Source organism: Vipera berus (assembly GCF_964194415.1).
Source record: "Vipera berus genome assembly, chromosome: 1".
Taxonomy (NCBI): domain Eukaryota; kingdom Metazoa; phylum Chordata; class Lepidosauria; order Squamata; family Viperidae; genus Vipera; species Vipera berus.
The window spans coordinates 89,806,539-89,824,452 of record NC_138202.1 but is presented as its reverse complement, the minus strand read 5'-3'; positions in this window follow the sequence as shown (position 1 = coordinate 89,824,452).

Below are 17,914 nucleotides of genomic sequence, written 5' to 3'. Positions count from 1 at the left end.
GTCTCATTTTAGAGAGTATTATTTTTGCAATAGTGGCAAATATCTGTCGCTCAGGTGTACGATGAGCGTGAAGGTTCGTTTTTCGAGCTTGTGGGTTGGTTTCTGAATGTTTTGTTACCAGGTAGTATCTTCAGCAGAGTTTAAGGGATGTAAGTGTCAGTGTTCTGTTTATAAGGGCTTCTGGTGTGGGTGTGTCAAGTGAGGGTCTTGTGATGGGTCAGGTGAAATTCATCAGTGAGAGGTTTGTGATGGACTTTGTGATAGAGAAGTTACCTCAGGTCAGGGTCATTGGGAGGTGAACTGCTGGTGGGGGAGAGGGGCCTTGTGTGGGTTGGTTGAGGGTTGGGGCTGTCTCTGGTTGGCTGTGTGGTTGATTTGGATTCTGAGGGGTTCGTAGGCTTGTTGTAGGCTGATGTGTCTGTTGATGGAATTGCTTGTGGAGTGTCAGGCTTTGATGAGCTCACGAACGTGGCAGGTGGTAGCGTGGCCAATGATTTTAGTGTTGCTCCAATTGAACCGGTGTTGTTTGCTGTTGGTGTGGGTAGAGATTGAAGATTTGGGATCGTGACATTTGCTGACAGCTCACTTCATGATTTAAGTATACCAACACTTTGTATGACATCTTGCTGTTATTTAGCTACATTATGGTAGGCATTCTTGCCTGAAATTAGGAACTACAAGGTAAGATCATATGTCTTGGAACAGAGCAGATGAAACTGTAAAGGTCTACTGACTGTAAGGATTATCTTTTCTTCTCCTCCACATGACGCTTCTACTCTGAAGCTTATCAGTTTAGGGAAGAATGGAGCACATGAATTTCCAACGGCATCGTCTATGAAGATTCTCAGTCATCCCAGTCATGGTTGTCCCAAAGGTGCTGTTTCAGGAGGCAACTGGACTTTCTTGTTTTATTTTGAAGACATTTCACTTCTCATCCAAGAAGCTTTTTGTAGTTTTGCCTGGATGGTGAGGAATGGAAGGATTTATATTCCTTGCAGACAGCTGGTCATTTGCATTCTTTTAGAGATTAGTTGAGGCCATTTGGGGGTAGGGCAGAAAACATACTGCAACCAAGAAGGCTTCGCACACATTTGCACTATTCAGGTGATCCTGAGATCACAGATAAACCTCCAAATGACCTCAACAACTCTTTAAAAGAATGCAAATGACCAGCTGCCTGCAAGGTATATAAATCCTTTTGTTCCCCATCATACAGTCAGAACTGAAGAAGCTTCTTGGATGAGAAGTGAAATGTCTTCAAAGAAAAACAAGAAAGTCCAGTTGCATCAGGAATACACCAGCAAAGGGAAGTAGTAAGTTTGGTGAACTGGGAAAGCAAGCTCCAATGCCTACTCTGCCATCCACTATGCCCTGTGATTATTACTAAACCTAGCTTTCCTCTCTGGATACCATGAGAATATAGAGCGGAAAAGCAGTATTCACTGTGTTGAGCCCCTTGGAAGGATGAAAACATCTGTAATTGATAAAGTTATTGCAAGTTACTAATTAGATTTAATTAAATTAATAGTATACAGGTAATGACATCCATATAGTCATCATCTGCCAATCACAATTGGGACATGTAACCTGGTCTTTAAGTGAAGTGGTTGGTAAATGAAACTGCAGCTATGCTAATCACCTTACTTCAGCTTTCCTTTGTTTTACAGATTTGAAAAGGTTATAAATGTGAGGACTGGTTGCAAAGGTTTTTTTTTTATCACTGTTGTAATTGCAAATGGTCACTAAATAAAACAGTGCAGTACCATATATAACATTCCTTTTGAGAAAAGAATATACATTTGTTAGTAAAAAATAAAATAAAAAATAAAGGTGTTGTCAGATTAAATAAAAATAGGAGACATCTTAACCAAAGGAATAAGCTTCTTTGGCTAAATGCTCAACATGTTTTCTACCCTTTTCTAAAAAAAATTGTGAAACTTAGTCCCTGATATCACATTATGTTCTGTGCCACATTCCAAAACTGTTGGGAATTAGCTCCTTTCATTTAAAATATTTTCCCTTATATTCTACTTCCTTCTTCAGAAAATAAGATTGTTGACACTCTTTCACATTTTACCAGCAGTAGAATTCTGATAGTTTGTTCTATTGTTACAGCAATCTATTCTGGCAGCTAAGATATTTTCTTTCCATTTTTTTCCCACCTGTGGGGAATATAAGTGTTCACAAGGCTGACAAGTATTCTACAACTGAGATGGCCCAACTGTCTTCTTTATTTTATTCTCCCTGCTCCTTCCTTATTCAATCCTAGCCTGTGGGAAAAGTGCTAGAAAGCCAGCAGAATTTAGTGAACAGTGTTAAATCAAGGACTGTCAAGAGCATCATGATAGACATATGAGCTGTCATTTGCTTTGGGAGTTCAAGTCAGAACAAAAGATATCAGGACTTGGCCCTGACAGAGCCTTGATATATTTCCTTGGAACTTTATATTAAGTTCTTCCTTCAAATTCACTATTTTCATATATAATATTTAATCTTCAGAGAACTTTTCAGAACATATAAATTTTCAAGGTTAGCTTCATTGTCTGAGTAAGCTCCTGCCTAGGCACTTTGCCTTTAAACCATGAGAGTTTCCATAGGTATGGCTACAAGGACTGGGCATGTTTCAAAAATGGAGAACTGCTTGAAAACTCTTACAAGCAAAGCACTTCCCTGTTATTCATTAAAACTTTGGAACCTGTGTGAGCCTAAAAAAAAAAGACAGTCCTGCCATAAAGAGTCAAGTCGTAGAACTCTTAAAGCAGCAACATCTCTCTTTCCAGGTTCATGAAAATTAAAACTAGTTAAGTTGTTTTAATGAATAGCAGACAACTGCTGTGCTAGCATAGGTTCTAAGCCACTTTTTCACAATCCTTTTTATGGATGCTACCCTACAAAAGCTTTACTTATGAAACAAGAGAAAGTAACTTAAAGCTTTTAGTTATTTTGGAACATGAAAGAGCAGTGGATGATATGAATTTGAAACCAAAAGCATTGTATGTTTAGAATATAAAGGAAGGGACAACATTTCTAGAATTAAAACAAAGCCATCACACTTGGCTAAGGTATACTGGATTTGTGATTTTGGCAAATGCTCAACGCAGTATAAAGTATTTTTCTGAATCTTCTAAAATAACATGTATTTAAGTATATTTTAGCAGGTCTCTCCCACTGCATTTGTAGATAAAAGCATGCTGTCTGTGAATATTAGTATTTTACACTGCGGCTGGCAAATGAACATCTTACAACTGGATATTATTACAAATTCATCAGGGCTAGAAGCTAGCACTGACTCGTATATGTTATCTTGTATTCAGTACAAATTGAAAAGGCACACAGAGACAAAAACAAAATACAAACAAAGCCATTTCCAAGAGAGTCATCCAGGTCATCCAAATTCCAGGAAGTCAGAGCCTGCAGAAAGCCCCTAGTCTCCATTAACAGCTCAATGGTGCAAACACAGTGCCATTAGGACAAAGAGTGTAAGCAAGTATTCTGTTGCCCTGATAAATAAATATCTTCCAGTGATGCAGTCACTTGGGAAGCCAAGTTTGTTTGATAGTGACTTCTTAACTGTTGTTGGTCTGTGGTTTGTCTACCATTTCTGTTTGGCTTTCTCCCAGTGATATCCCATACCAAAGTTATCTTATAGCCTCAAGAGAACATGAAACTAGTTTCCCATTGAGACTCATTCAGTCCCAGCTCGCCAATTTCCAAGTTGACTGTTGTCTCCAAACATATTTATTCCCCTGTCTGTTGTTTAGCCTGTCTCTTTTCTTCTCTTTGCTAGCCTTGAGCTGAGGAAATATATGGACCAAGTCAAGATTTTCTATCACTTGCTACAATAAAGTTTCTCTGCTGCCTCATGGCCATTTTGTCCACCCACTTTCCTAAATCTGACAATACTTTTTGGAGATCTCAAGTCTACACCCCATATTCTGCTCAGTTGGAAACTCATAGCTTTGATTAGTTTATAATCTTTCCAGTTTGAATGGTTCACATTCAGTGAGCGAATCACTTCCTAGTAGACATTACTGTAAAAGAGAAGATCTTATGAGTCTCAGTTTAATCATCATAACAGCATATGATATACCGTCTTTCCTTTAAGACTTGCAAGCATGTCAAACTCATGATGTCACGTGACGTCGTTTAATGTACTGGGTCCCCACCCAGCAATGGGGTGGGTATGGTTTCAGCGTGATGCATCCAGGCTGCGGGCTGGCAGTTTGACATGCCTGCAGGTATTTGTCTTAATGAAACACAGTTGTTTTATGAGTCTTTTCACTATCATTTGTTACATTTTTCTAACAATACACAGACCACTGTGCCTTAACTATCTGTTTTGTAAATAATAGTAAATAGTATTAAATGTCATAAAGGTAAAGGTAAAGGTTCCCCCGCACATGCGTGCTAGTCGTTTCTGACTCTAGGGGCCAGTGCTCATCTCCGTTTCAAAGCTGAAGAGCCAGCGCTTGTCCGAGGACGTCTCCGTGGTCATGTGGCCGGCATTACTAGACACCAAAGATGCACGGAACACTGTTACCTTCCCACTGTAGTGGACCCTATTTTTCTACTTGCATTTTTACGTGCTTTTGAATTGCTAGGTTGACAGAAGCTGGGACGAGTAACAGGTTTGTTTTCTCCTGTGAAATCAAACCATACATGCCTCAATGACAGGCTGGTTGTCCTTCTGTAAGAACATAAAGGAGCCTGAGGCAAACTATCTCCTCCTACTCCATATTATGAAGGAAAATGAAACATTCTCCTTCTTAAGTATTTTTTCCCCTCTGACCATTAAGCTCCTGCCTCTCTTAGCTGATTGTTTCACAGACAGCATCGCTTCTCCTCATTCCTCAGGGTCATCTGCGCAGTCCATTACAGTATTTTACAAAATTGCTCCATTTCATTCAGTTGCTGACCTATTCTCCAAGGTCTTCAATCCCCTCTTAACTGTGTAGAAGACAAGAACCTTAGCTTCCACGGCCACTTTCTTTTAAGTGGCTAATCAACCAAGAGTGCAAAATCCTGCAACTGACTAGTATGTTCTTGACTTAATGCACATAACAGGAAATGTGACTGAAAGGACTCCTTTCTTGTACTTTGTAAACTGACTGGCAGGGAAGTCCTTTCCCAGTATGCACTTCTCCCAAGAAAACTGGCTCCTCTCTTCCCCTCCTCATGTAAATTTCTTAGAATAGTCTACAGCTCCCACTGCAATCCTCAAAGGTGAACTCATTTCTCAGACTGCAGCTTTTCAATACCCTTCATCCTACATAAATCCAGATGACTATTAGATGGTGGCTAATTTTTTTTAAAAAACCTCCCTTGCTTTCATCTAGTGGTAGATAGATCAAAAGCTAAACAGTTGAGCTACAGTTTCATGGAAGCCTGAGTGCTATGCATGCCAACTGAAGAAGGCCTTTCGTGCAATGGATGAGATTTGGCTGGACTGGGATTTCAGCAAGCAAACAACCAATTGCAATCCTTAGAATGCTGTTCATCAAACTGTATGAACAGCAGTGGACAGACCCATTTCAGACCCCCCCCCCACTACATCACTCTGCTAAACAGCTATTTCCCACAACACTATCTTATACCCTAGGATGTCACACAACTTAGTAGGGCTATATTACTGTTATCCGTCCTCATTTTTCCTATTTCCTAAGCACCTTATGACTATAACTTTGTTGTTTGTGTTAGGCATATGGTGTTAGCCTACAATGTTGGGTTGAAAATATATTAACCATAATGCTATGTCTTTAAGTTGTTAATTGGCCAATGGGTGTGTAAGTGTTCTCATGGCCATAAGAGGGAGCTAGGAATGTAGCTTCTCTCTCTCTCTGAACTCACTGCTCTCTACTACTACTGTTTTTGCTCTGCTGTTGGTTTACTACTGTTGTAAACCTGAACTGTGTATTGACCTCTGGACCGGTAAGAAGACTTTGTAGTTTGGATTACTTCTTGGACTGTTGCTATTGTTTATGACCTGGACTGTTTATTTTTTGACTGTGCATTTTTGTTCTTACACCACCTCAAAAGTAAACTACTTTTTGTTTTTATGACTCAGTGTATTCTTGTGTGACTCTTGCTGCTCTCAGTGCCCTTCCTTGTCTGTGCAACTCTTTGGTAGCACAAGGAGACCTCTGCACACAAATTCCTTAACACTGGTTATGGGCCCAGGCCTGTACTGAGAGTTAGTACACACAGTATTTCTAGCTGAGTTTGTGTTAGCTGTTTGGTGTAAAATGGCACAAGAACTGTTGTCAGGCATCTCCTGGATAACCCGGTTGGATGGGACAAACTATGTTTCCTGGTCCACGAAATGCTGCTTGCTTTTGTGCAAGGAAGGACTATGGACTGTTGTAAATAATCCACCAGATACTACTGCTTGGGATGCAGATAACGAAGAGGATGCAAAGAAGTTAGACAACTTTAAACGTAGCAATGAGAAAGCACTTTGCATTATTGGACTAACACTGAATGACCAGCAGCTTGTCCATATTCATGGTGAGGAGTCTGCTGCTAGGTGTTGGGACATTTTGCGAAGGCTTTATGTTCGAGATAGTGTGGGTGCACATATACACCTTACACGTAAGCTGTTTAGGGCTCGTCTGCAGAAGAATGGAGATATGCTGACCCATTTAAATTACATGAAGGCAACTTTTCAAGAGCTTCATGAAAAGGAGCTGATTTTTTCAGAGTTGCATCAGGTCTACATTATTCTGTCATCTTTGGATGAGAGTTATGATGAGTATGTTTCTTCTTTGGAAGTCGTGACCAGAGAGGAACTGACTTTGACTAACGTTACTGGGAGACTGCTTGAAGAGTCCAGGAGGAGGCGTGACAGAGACCAGCTGAGAGAGACACAACCATGAGAGGAGCAGCCATTCACTACTGCTTACAACGTCAAGAAATGTTATTCTTGTGGGGCTAGAGGGCATATAGCCAAATTCTGTAGAAAGGGTAAAAAACAGAATGTGAATAGCAGTGGGAAGGCTAAGAAGAGCATTGGTTTGGCTGTTTCTGGTGAACCAACATCCAGAAATAATGAATTGTGGGTTGTTGATAGTGGGGCTTCACAATGCATTACTAAAGAGAAAAAGAGGTTTATTAATATGAAAAACAGCAACCAATATGTTTCACTGGCAAACGGTTGGAGGATGAAGGCCTCTGGTGAAGGTAATTCCTATTGTCCATGCATTGATGAACAGTTACCTATGTTAAATATACCTAAGCTAAGATTCAACCTGTTATCTGTAAGGGAATTGGTTAAAGTTGGGTTTGTGGTAACATTCAGAGGGGAGCAATGCACTATTGAGAGGAATGGAACCTGTGTAACTGCTAATTTGAAAAATGGTTTATTCGTTCTCACAAGTAACCAGGTTAGTACAGTAAAAGCTAACTCAATATGTGAGAACAAGAAGCCACATAATGAATGCATACATTTATTGCATAGGCGGCTAGGGCATGTGAACTTTAACTCACTACGTAAAACAGTTGAGTTAGTAGAAGGAATTAAACTGAAGCCATGTAGTAAGTATTTTTTTTTTATTAAAGAGTTTTAAAATACAGTTTTCCTTTAAGAATCCCCCTTCCCCCTCCCTCCTCCCCCCTCCCTACCTCCCCCCCTCCCCCCCTCCCCCCCCCACTTCCCAGAGCTAAATACAAGGTATATATATAAAAAGCAATCATAAACAATCATATGCTAACAATTATAAACTCTAAAATCCATCACTCTCTAGCTTATATAAGATGAAACAAATAATAATAATATTGAATATGTATAAAAAAAACTAAGATAATAAAAGAAAAAAACAACAAAAGAAGACTTATTCAAATGCTACATAAAACTTCTTAACCCTATACTTGTTCTGGATAAAATCAATCCATTTTCTCCATTCCATAATATAGCGTTCTTGCGAATGATCTTTCAAATAGGCCGAAATCTTCGCCATCTCTGCCAGGTCGGAAACCTTTAAAGTCCACTCCTCTATGGTCGGCAGTTCCTCTTTCTTCCAGTATTGGCCTATCAAAAGTCTTGCCGCCGTAATTAAATTCAACATCAACTTGGTGTCCACAACTGTGGCATCTGTAATTATTCCCAACAAAAAAAATTGCGGACAAAACTTTAACCTCTGTTTAAAAATCTTCTGCATATTCCACCAGACTTTTATCCAAAAAGCCTTAACCTTTTTACAAGTCCACCATATGTGAAAATATGTTGCATCTTCATCACCGCACCTCCAACATTTAGGCTGATAATTCGGATACATACTTGCAAGCTTTTTGGGATCTAAATGCCATCTATAAAACATTTTGTAAAAATTCTCTCTTAAATTTTGAGCTTGTGTAAATTTTACGTTCCTCACCCATATCTTTTCCCACGTGTCCATTGTGATAACTTCCTGGATATTTTGGGCCCATTTTATCATACAATCCTTAACAAGCTCTGTTTCTGAGTCAATCTCTATCAATGCAAGATATATCCGTTTGATATGTGCTGGTCCCTGATTCCTAATTTACTTTATCAAATTTTCATCAGTCATTGTAAATCCATTTTTCTGGTCTTCTTTCCACCTGGCCCGTAACTGAGTATATTGAAACCAATTTTGAACAACCTTCTCTTCTCGCAAGAGGCTATATGATTTCAAACACCAAACATTTCTTTCCAAACTGAGAATCTCCTTGTACGTAGTCAAATCATGTTTGAAGCCAGCATGTATATTTTCTATTGCGTGTTTTGGAATTGCCCACAATGGTATCTTGCAACTTAACTTATGTCTGTACTTCTTCCAAACTCTCAGCAATGCCTGTCTTAAAATATGCACCCTAAACACGTTGTCTACCTTCTTATCATACAACAAATATGCATGCCAGCCAAACAACAAATCGTGGCCCTCAAGATTTAATAACCTCCCTTGCGTCAAATTAATCCAGTCACTTATTCCTACTAATGCAGCAGCTTCATAATATAATTTAAAATTAGGCAATTTAAGGCCACCTCTCTCACGAGTATCCTGCATAATCTTAAGTTTAACTCGTGGTTTTTTCCCTGCCCACACAAATTTATTAATACCTCGCTGCCATTCCTCCAGATTAGAATCTTTCTTAAGAATCGGTATCATTTGAAATAAAAATAAAAATTTAGGCAGGACATTCATTTTTACTGCTGCAATCCGTCCCAACAAAGACAATTGCAATTTTTTCCAACTCTCCAATTCTTTTTGAATTTTCCCCCATAATTTTTCATAATTATTTTTATATAGCTTTGTATTAGAGGGCGACAAAATCACCCCCAAATATTTAACCCTTTTAACAATCTCAAATCCAGTTAATCCTTCTAAAAGGGCCTTTTGCGATGTTGTCATATTTTTGGCCAAAATTTTTGTTTTTTGTACATTAACCTTAAATCCAGAAACCTTCCCATATTGTGTTATTATCTCCATCAGGTCCACAACAGAGTTCTCTGGCTGGGTCACTGTAACAACCAGATCGTCTGCGAATGCTCTCAATCTGTAGTCCTGATCTCCAATTTGAATCCCCTTAATTTTTTCCGAATTCCGAATTTTAACCAATAATATCTCTAATGTTAACACAAATAACAAGGGCGATAACGGACACCCTTGCCTTGTGCCCTTCTCAATATTACATGCTTCTGTCAAACTATTATTAACTATAATTCGGGCAGTTTGTTTTTGATATAATGCCCTAATCGGTTGTAAAAATTTTTCCCCAAAATCCATTTTATCTAAAACTTTCAACAAAAATTTCCAATTCAATTGATCAAAAGCTTTTTCAGCATCTAAAAAAATTAGCACCGCAGCAATCTGGTTGTTCCTTTCCAAAAACTCTAACACATCAACTATATGCCTCACATTATTTTTCATTTGCCTACCACTAATAAACCCTGTTTGATCCCCATGAATCACCTGTTGCAGAACCCTCATCAGTCTATTAGCCAAAACCTTAGCAAATATCTTGTAATCTGTGTTTAAAAGCGATATCGGTCTATAATTTTTAACTTGAGTAACATCTTGGTCTTCCTTCGGAATCAAAGAGATAAAAGCTGTTCTCCAAGACGGTGGCACCTTTCCCCCCCTCTGGATTGTCTGGAACAGTTCCTTTAACGGTTTTATCATTTCTAATTGTAAATTTTTATAATAGGCCGCAGTCAAGCCATCCGTACCTGGTGCTTTATCCACCTTCAATTCCTTAATTGCTATAAAAATTTCTTCTTCTGTGATCAATTGATTAATCCCTTCTTTTTGTACTTGCGTAAGAACCGGGATGCTAGCATTTTCCAAATATATATCAATGTCCTTTTCATTAATTTTCTCCTTAGCATATAGTTTAGAATAAAAATCCACAAAAGCGTCCTTAATAAGGTCCTGTTGAAACACAACCCTTCCTTTATGCTCAATCTTGTCTATATTAGAAGCCCTTTGTTTTTTCCTCAATCTATAAGCTAACCATCTGCCTGGTTTGTTAGCGTTACAAAAAGTGTTATGCCTGGCAAACCGCAGATTGGTTGCCACTTGGTCAGCCATTAATTTATCAAATTGACCTCTTAACAATTTAATAGCCTCCTTAGTCTTCACATCCTCTGAATTCAAAATCAAAGCCTTTTCTTTTTCCTTTATTTCATTCTCCAATTCTTTCCTCCTAGCTTCCACAGCACGTCTATGTTTGTTGTTCATATATATCAACACCCCTCTCATGTATGCCTTGCTAGCATCCCACACCATGTCCATAGAAGTACCTTTGTTCATATTAGTTTCAAAAAAATCCTTCATCCGCTGTTTGCATTCTTCCACATTTCTCTGATTTCTAAACAAATTCTCATTTATGCGCCACGAGCGCCTGTCTCTTTTCTCCTTATCAATCTCTAACCACACTGGACTATGATCAGAAATAGTTCTTGCACAAATCTTCACCTTTTTAGTCCTCAAAAAAAAGTCATTAGTCACCAAAATAAAATCAATCCTCGAAAAAGATTTAGTAGTAAGTATTTGAATTGCAATGCCTGTAATCAGGAAAAGAGTAAGGCAACTCCTGCAAACAGGTTAAACAGCTTCAAAACAACTGTACCTTTGGAAGTTGTGTTTGCTGATTTAATTGGACCCATGAAACCAAGTTTAGGAGGGTCATGTTATATTTTAAGTATATTGGATCACTACTCCCGTTATGGATTTTGTTATCTGCTTAAGTCAAAGGCAGACACTTTCCAACAATTTGCAAACTGGCTGAAGTTTGTGGAGAGAAAAACAAAGAGAAAGGTTCAGTGCATAGTTACTGATAATGGTACTGAATTTACAAATAAGCGTTTTGTAGATATGCTAGAATCAGCTGGCATTGAGCATAAACGTTCAGCCCCTTATAGGCCTCAACATAATGCATTTGTTGAGAGACGTGGGCAAACATTACAAGCCATGATTAGAACCATGTTAAAAGATTCTGGCTTAACAGATAGACTGTGGGGGGAGGCAGCAAAATGTGCAAACCATGTTCTGAATATAGTTGTTAATACTTCTACTGGTAAAATACCATACACAATATGGCATGGTAGAAAACCAAACCTTGATTACCTGCACACGTTTGGCACCCCAGCTTGGGTCCACATTCCTACACAACTCAGGAGTAAAGGCCAACATAGGGCTAGGCAATTATACTTTGTAGGTTACGAAGCTAACCACAGATCATATTGTTTCTGGGAACAGGGCACAACTAATGTATATAACAGTTCTAGTGCAAAATTCCTTGAGCACGTTGGTTGGGATAGGTTAGAGCAAGAAACTGTTAATACTGATCCTCTAGTGTTTGAGGACTCCTCTGATAACGTAACTAGTAATGATAATGCATCTCCTGTAAATATAAAAGATGAAGAGGAGATAGGGGAGATAAAAGAGGAATCAGAGGAAGGAAAGGAGACAGAAACTCAAAGCCCTGTAATTCCTTGGTGTTCAACGCGCATCAGACATCCACCTGATCGCTATGAAGCAAGTATAGTATGTCAAGTTAGTTCAGTACCATCTAACTATGATGAGAGCAGGATGTATCCTGAAAAGGAACAGGCATCATGGAAAGCTGCAATGAACAGGGAGTTGAAGTCTTTGCAGGATCTTAAGGTCTATGAGAAAGCTAAACTGCCACCTGGTGAGCAAGCTATAGGTTGTAAATGGATATATAAGATAAAGAAGGGTGTAGATGGGACTGTAACCCATAAGGCACGTTTGGTTGCAAAAGGTTTTGCCCAAACTACTGAGGATTATGACGAGGTGTTTGCACCCAGTCTGAGGGCAACTACTTTAAGAGCAGCTTTAGTATGGGCGGCTAAAAACCAATATATGGTTACCCATGTAGATGTTGAAACTGCATATTTACATGCTCCATTGCAACATACTATTTATTTAAGAATACCACAGGATTGAACAGTGATAGAGACCATGATTATTGGGAATTAAAGAAAAGCCTCTATGGATTGAAACAATCAGGCTATGAGTGGAATAAATGTATAGTTAATGAGTTAAGTGCAATAGGTTTTGTAGCCAGTAATGCTGATCCTTGTTTGTTTAGAAGGGAACACAACGGAGCATTATCTTTTCTTTTATTATTCACAGATGATATTGCCTTAATAACAAAAACTGAGTTAGAAGCACAAACTATCATTTCAAGATTGCAAAATAAATTCACAATTAGAAATCTTGGAGAAATTAGCCACTATTTGGGGTTAGATATTGTGAAAACGAATAGGGGTTTTAAGGTGTCGCAAGCCAGTAAAATATCCCAGTTATTAAAGAGATACAATATGGAAATGTGTAAACCAGCAAAAACTCCGATGGCTATGGATTTTAAGGACACTAATGTTGAGAGTCCTGTATTTGATAAGGCTATGTACCAATCTTTGATAGGAAGTCTTATGTATCTTAGTAATTGGACTAGACCTGATATTTCTTACCGTGTAAATCAATTGGCTAGGTACAACAATAATCCAACTGTTAGACACTGGCAATCAGCTAAACGAGTATTAAGGTATTTGAAACAGACTATTCACTACTCGTTATATCTAGAGCCAAATCGTGAGTTAATCCTTACTGCGTATGCAGATGCGAGTTTTGCCTCTGATACAAGCACTCGTAAATCTACCTCAGGGTTGGCTATAATGTTGGGAGATTCTTTAATTGGATGGAAGTCTATCAGGCAAAAACACATAAGCTTGTCTACAATGGAGGCTGAATTTTCATGTCTATCAGTGTTATGTACAGAACTGCTAGTGTACAAACAATTATTGTTAGATATGGGTTTAAATGTAAATGATCCATTTATTGTATATGAGGACAATCAAGCTGCGATAAAGATGGCTAATAATGCTGCAGTAAGAACAAGATCTAAACATACTGATCTTCGTTATTTAAATGTCAGACAATGTGTCAAGGATAAATTAATACAGCTAGAGTATTGTTCATCTGATGTAAATATTGCAGACCATTTTACGAAGGTACAAAGTGCTGTGAAACACAATGCTAATTGTGAAAGAATGTGCATAAGATTGTAAGAGTTATATATTATTCTACCCAAAGGGGAGAATGTTAGGCATATGGTGTTAGCCTACAATGTTGGGTTGAAAATATATTAACCATAATGCTATGTCTTTAAGTTGTTAATTGGCCAATGGGTGTGTAAGTGTTCTCATGGCCATAAGAGGGAGCTAGGAATGTAGCTTCTCTCTCTCTCTGAACTCACTGCTCTCTACTACTACTGTTTTTGCTCTGCTGTTGGTTTACTACTGTTGTAAACCTGAACTGTGTATTGACCTCTGGACCGGTAAGAAGACTTTGTAGTTTGGATTACTTCTTGGACTGTTGCTATTGTTTATGACCTGGACTGTTTATTTTTTGACTGTGCATTTTTGTTCTTACACCACCTCAAAAGTAAACTACTTTTTGTTTTTATGACTCAGTGTATTCTTGTGTGACTCTTGCTGCTCTCAGTGCCCTTCCTTGTCTGTGCAACTCTTTGGTAGCACAAGGAGACCTCTGCACACAAATTCCTTAACAGTTTGTATCTTATGATTTATGTTGATTGCTTTTATTTAGTATCCTGTTACGATTTATGTTGATGGCTTATTTAGTGTCCTATGATTATCACTGAGGATTGTATCTTATGATTATGATGATTGTATTTTACAATTATGATCATGATTTATCACTTGTTGCTTGTATGCTTATATGTACACTGGAGACAAATTCCTTGAAGTCCAATCACACTTGGCCAATAAAGAATTTCTATTCTATTCTATTCTATTCTATTCTATTCTATTCTATTCTATTCTATTCTATTCTATTCTATTCTATTCTATTCTATTCTATTCTATTCTATTCTATTCTATTCTATTTCTATTCTATTCTATTCTATTCTATTCTATTCTATTCTATTCTATTCTATTCTATTCTATTCTATTCTATTCTATTCTATTCTATTCTATTCTATTCTACTCCTATTCTATTCTATTCTATTCTATTCTATTCTATTCTATTCTATTCTATTCTATTCTATTCTATTCTATTCTATTCTATTCTATTCTATTCTATTCTATTCTATTCTATTCTATTCTATTCTATTCTATCCTATCCTATCCCATCCCATCCCATCCCATCCCATCCCATCCCATTCCATTCCAGCAGTAATGATTTGCTATGGGGGCAGAAAGCTTTGGGGTAGTATAATTTCCTTCCAGGTCCTGGATAGAAGAAGAAAACACCCAAGCAGTTGTGAAAGGGTGACTTTAGTCTTCACAAGCATCTTGAAAGGCTGTGTAAGAATTCTCCATTTCAGGCACCTGCTATTAGCATTTTCAGCATAATCAGATGGTGACCGTGGGGTTCTCTAATTTCCTCTTTTTTTTCTGGCCCACTGATCTGATCTTAGTTCTCTTTTTTTTTTGGCCCTGGTAACTCTTGACTTGACATAACATAGAAGTGTGGGGATGGGGATAGGAAGAGAAAGGAAAAGAACCTTTGTATCCAGCTTTCTTCTCTCCAGGTTAATGTCCCAAGACCCAGTAGTTTGAGACTTGCCAAAGTGCTGATCTCTGATTTTTAGTTTTCAGCATGCCAGCACACAAACATCTTCCAGACAGAACTATTTTTCTCTTCGAGTTCTTGTCCATCATTCTTGCCATTCTTGCTGTCACCTTTATATTCCAAACAACTCCTCTGACTCTCCCCCCCCACTACCTCTCCTTTTTCATGCAGAGATGGTAAATATCTGTTAGTCGTTCCCAATCTGGTTTTATCCACTCATAGAAGCCTCAATTCTGCGTGGCTGTTGGAGTCCTTAACCACCAGCAAGCCAGTCTTATGCTCTCACAAGCAGTCTTTTCTAACCATCCCACATCCTTTTTAAAAAAAAAAATACATAAAAAGCAACTACAAATTCCATCTCTTAATTTCTAGTATTGTGAGGAAAATGCCCACGTAAATAAGGACCCAAAGCATTTGGAGATAGCTGCAACAATGTATCTGTTATTGGCATTCATAACTACCGTGATTGTGGACTCCCAACCAAAAAAATGGAAAGGAAGACTATAGGTTATATATCCACAGAAATGTCACCGAGGAGCCATAAAGGAAGCAATGTAAATGATACAGCTGGAAGGAAGCATCTGATAACACAGCGAGCCACTCAAGCACTTCTGAATTCCTGTCCACCTTCCTGGGTAAACCAGACAGGGAATAGGACTAGATGAGCTAAATCTACTATGTTGTAAGACTACATTAGCAGAATCTTGCAAGCCTTGAAAGTACAATTTTTCTGCTTGTAATTTTATCTGCAATACTGATTAAGGCAGGCCCTTCCTAAGTTTCTTTCTTTGACCTTTAACAATTGCTGACTCCTGTCTTTCTTCTCTGATGGTTACCTAGGCAGCGTCACCTCTCCCTTTGCCTCAAGATTATTCAGGCATTCCATTACAATTCCATTCTATTAAATGAGCTCCACACTCATGTATCATAGCAAGAGAAATAGGCTGGTTTCTGCTACCTGTCCCCATTCTTTCCTGATCATCAGATGATTTGCTCATTCTTTTTTCGGTTTCTAGGTCTGGTACATATTATTTATTCATTGCTATCCCATCTTTATTAGTTTTACAAATAACTCAAATAATACTATCAACCTTCTACACTAGACATGTGCTTCTCTATGTCCAGTTGGTCATACTTCTCTGGTGACGGATGATCACAACTGGCTAATGACCTTTGTAAGAACCAGGCATTGACCTCTCACAGACTTTCAAGGCATTTTAAGTGCATTGACAAATATTGCTTGTCACTAATTCCCAGGGGAACACATCATATAGCTAGACACAGCCTTGAACACATTACAAGAGGCTATAAACATTTGGCAGCAGAACAGAAGAGCTGGGGTTGGGGGAGGCACAGAGGTGTGTATCCTGTCAAAAGACAGAGGTCAAGAAAAGAAAGAATCCTGATGATGAAAGCTATACACAGGTTGCCAATGATAATAATTTAGGTACTTTAACAAAGAGGGCAATTTTCAAATGAGAAAGACCTGGAGAGAAATGGGTCCACCCAAAGAGAATTGGGAAGAATGTATCTGGATTTTCTGAGATTTTCCTTTGTAAGAGGTGTTTAAACTGAGTTTAGATGGCCATCTGTCAGGTGCAGTGCTAGTTTCCTGTACTGCAGGGGTGTCAAACTGCTGGCCCACAGGCCAGATGCGTCATGCCAAAATTGTGCCCACCCCATTGCTGGCAATGGAAAAAAAGTTGTGATACATCGCAATACATCACATGACGTTGTGAGTTTGACACCCCTGCTATACTGCACAAAGGGCTGGATTTTTAAAAGAAGTAAAAAAAAAATATTAAAAGAATAACAGTTAAGTTGCTGAATCAGGGCAGAAGAGACCCAGTTTCAAGTCCCTGGAAGTTAATCCAGCAAAGTTTATTGAGAGACTTTAGGCCAATCTACCTCATTTTCTCAGTTCCAACCGATTTCCCAGTGTTCTTCTTGTGAGAAATATTGATGGCAGATTGCTTTAAACTCCTGGAAGAAAAACAATATTTTAATCAGATAAATAAAGCAAGAGCTCTAATCCATTCAAAGTAGATGATTACTAAACAGTTACTCATTAAATACTTTCTGAAAGCTTGCCCTCTAGATACATTGGCATTGCAGCAGTTTCTTCCTAAGAATTGTATGATTTGTAGTCCCAACACATTTCCAAGGGGCCAGACTGAGAGAATATGATTGACATACAGGAGACCAAGCCCATGTTTCTTTCAAACTGTCCTCAAGATACTTCTCAATGTGGTGGATGGATTATATTTCAGCTCTAATATACATTGACTTACCTTCCCTAGCAAATACGTTATAAGTGGGTGATCCTCCTTAATCATCCATAAAGATGGACTTTGCACTGATTTTCTCCCAAACTTTTTTCCTGATCAATTCTTTTTCTATAACTCTTTTATTACATTTTGACCAAGAGAAAAAAAGCAATACTTGGTTCAGTAAGCAAATTTCTGTCATATAATTCTGCCTGATGAATATTCTAATGGGCTGGATGGAGGCATATCCTAACGAAAAATACAACAACATTGCTTTTTGGTGCATATACTACCTCTGCTGACAATGCAAGGTTGGAAACAAGAATAAATAAAATGCATGTAATTACTGACATACTACATTATCTGTAATGAGATTTGTTTCTGAGATGATATGCGTATGTTACAACTAAATTTTACTAGCTTTTAGAAGGAAAAAAATGCCTGCCAATGAAAATGTTAATTTGGGAAACTTTTTGTAAGTTATAAGTGGCTCTACCACAATCTTCTAGGTCACCCAGTGGAATGACTTGCCTTCAGAAGTTGTGGATGCTCCATCACTGGAGGCTTTTA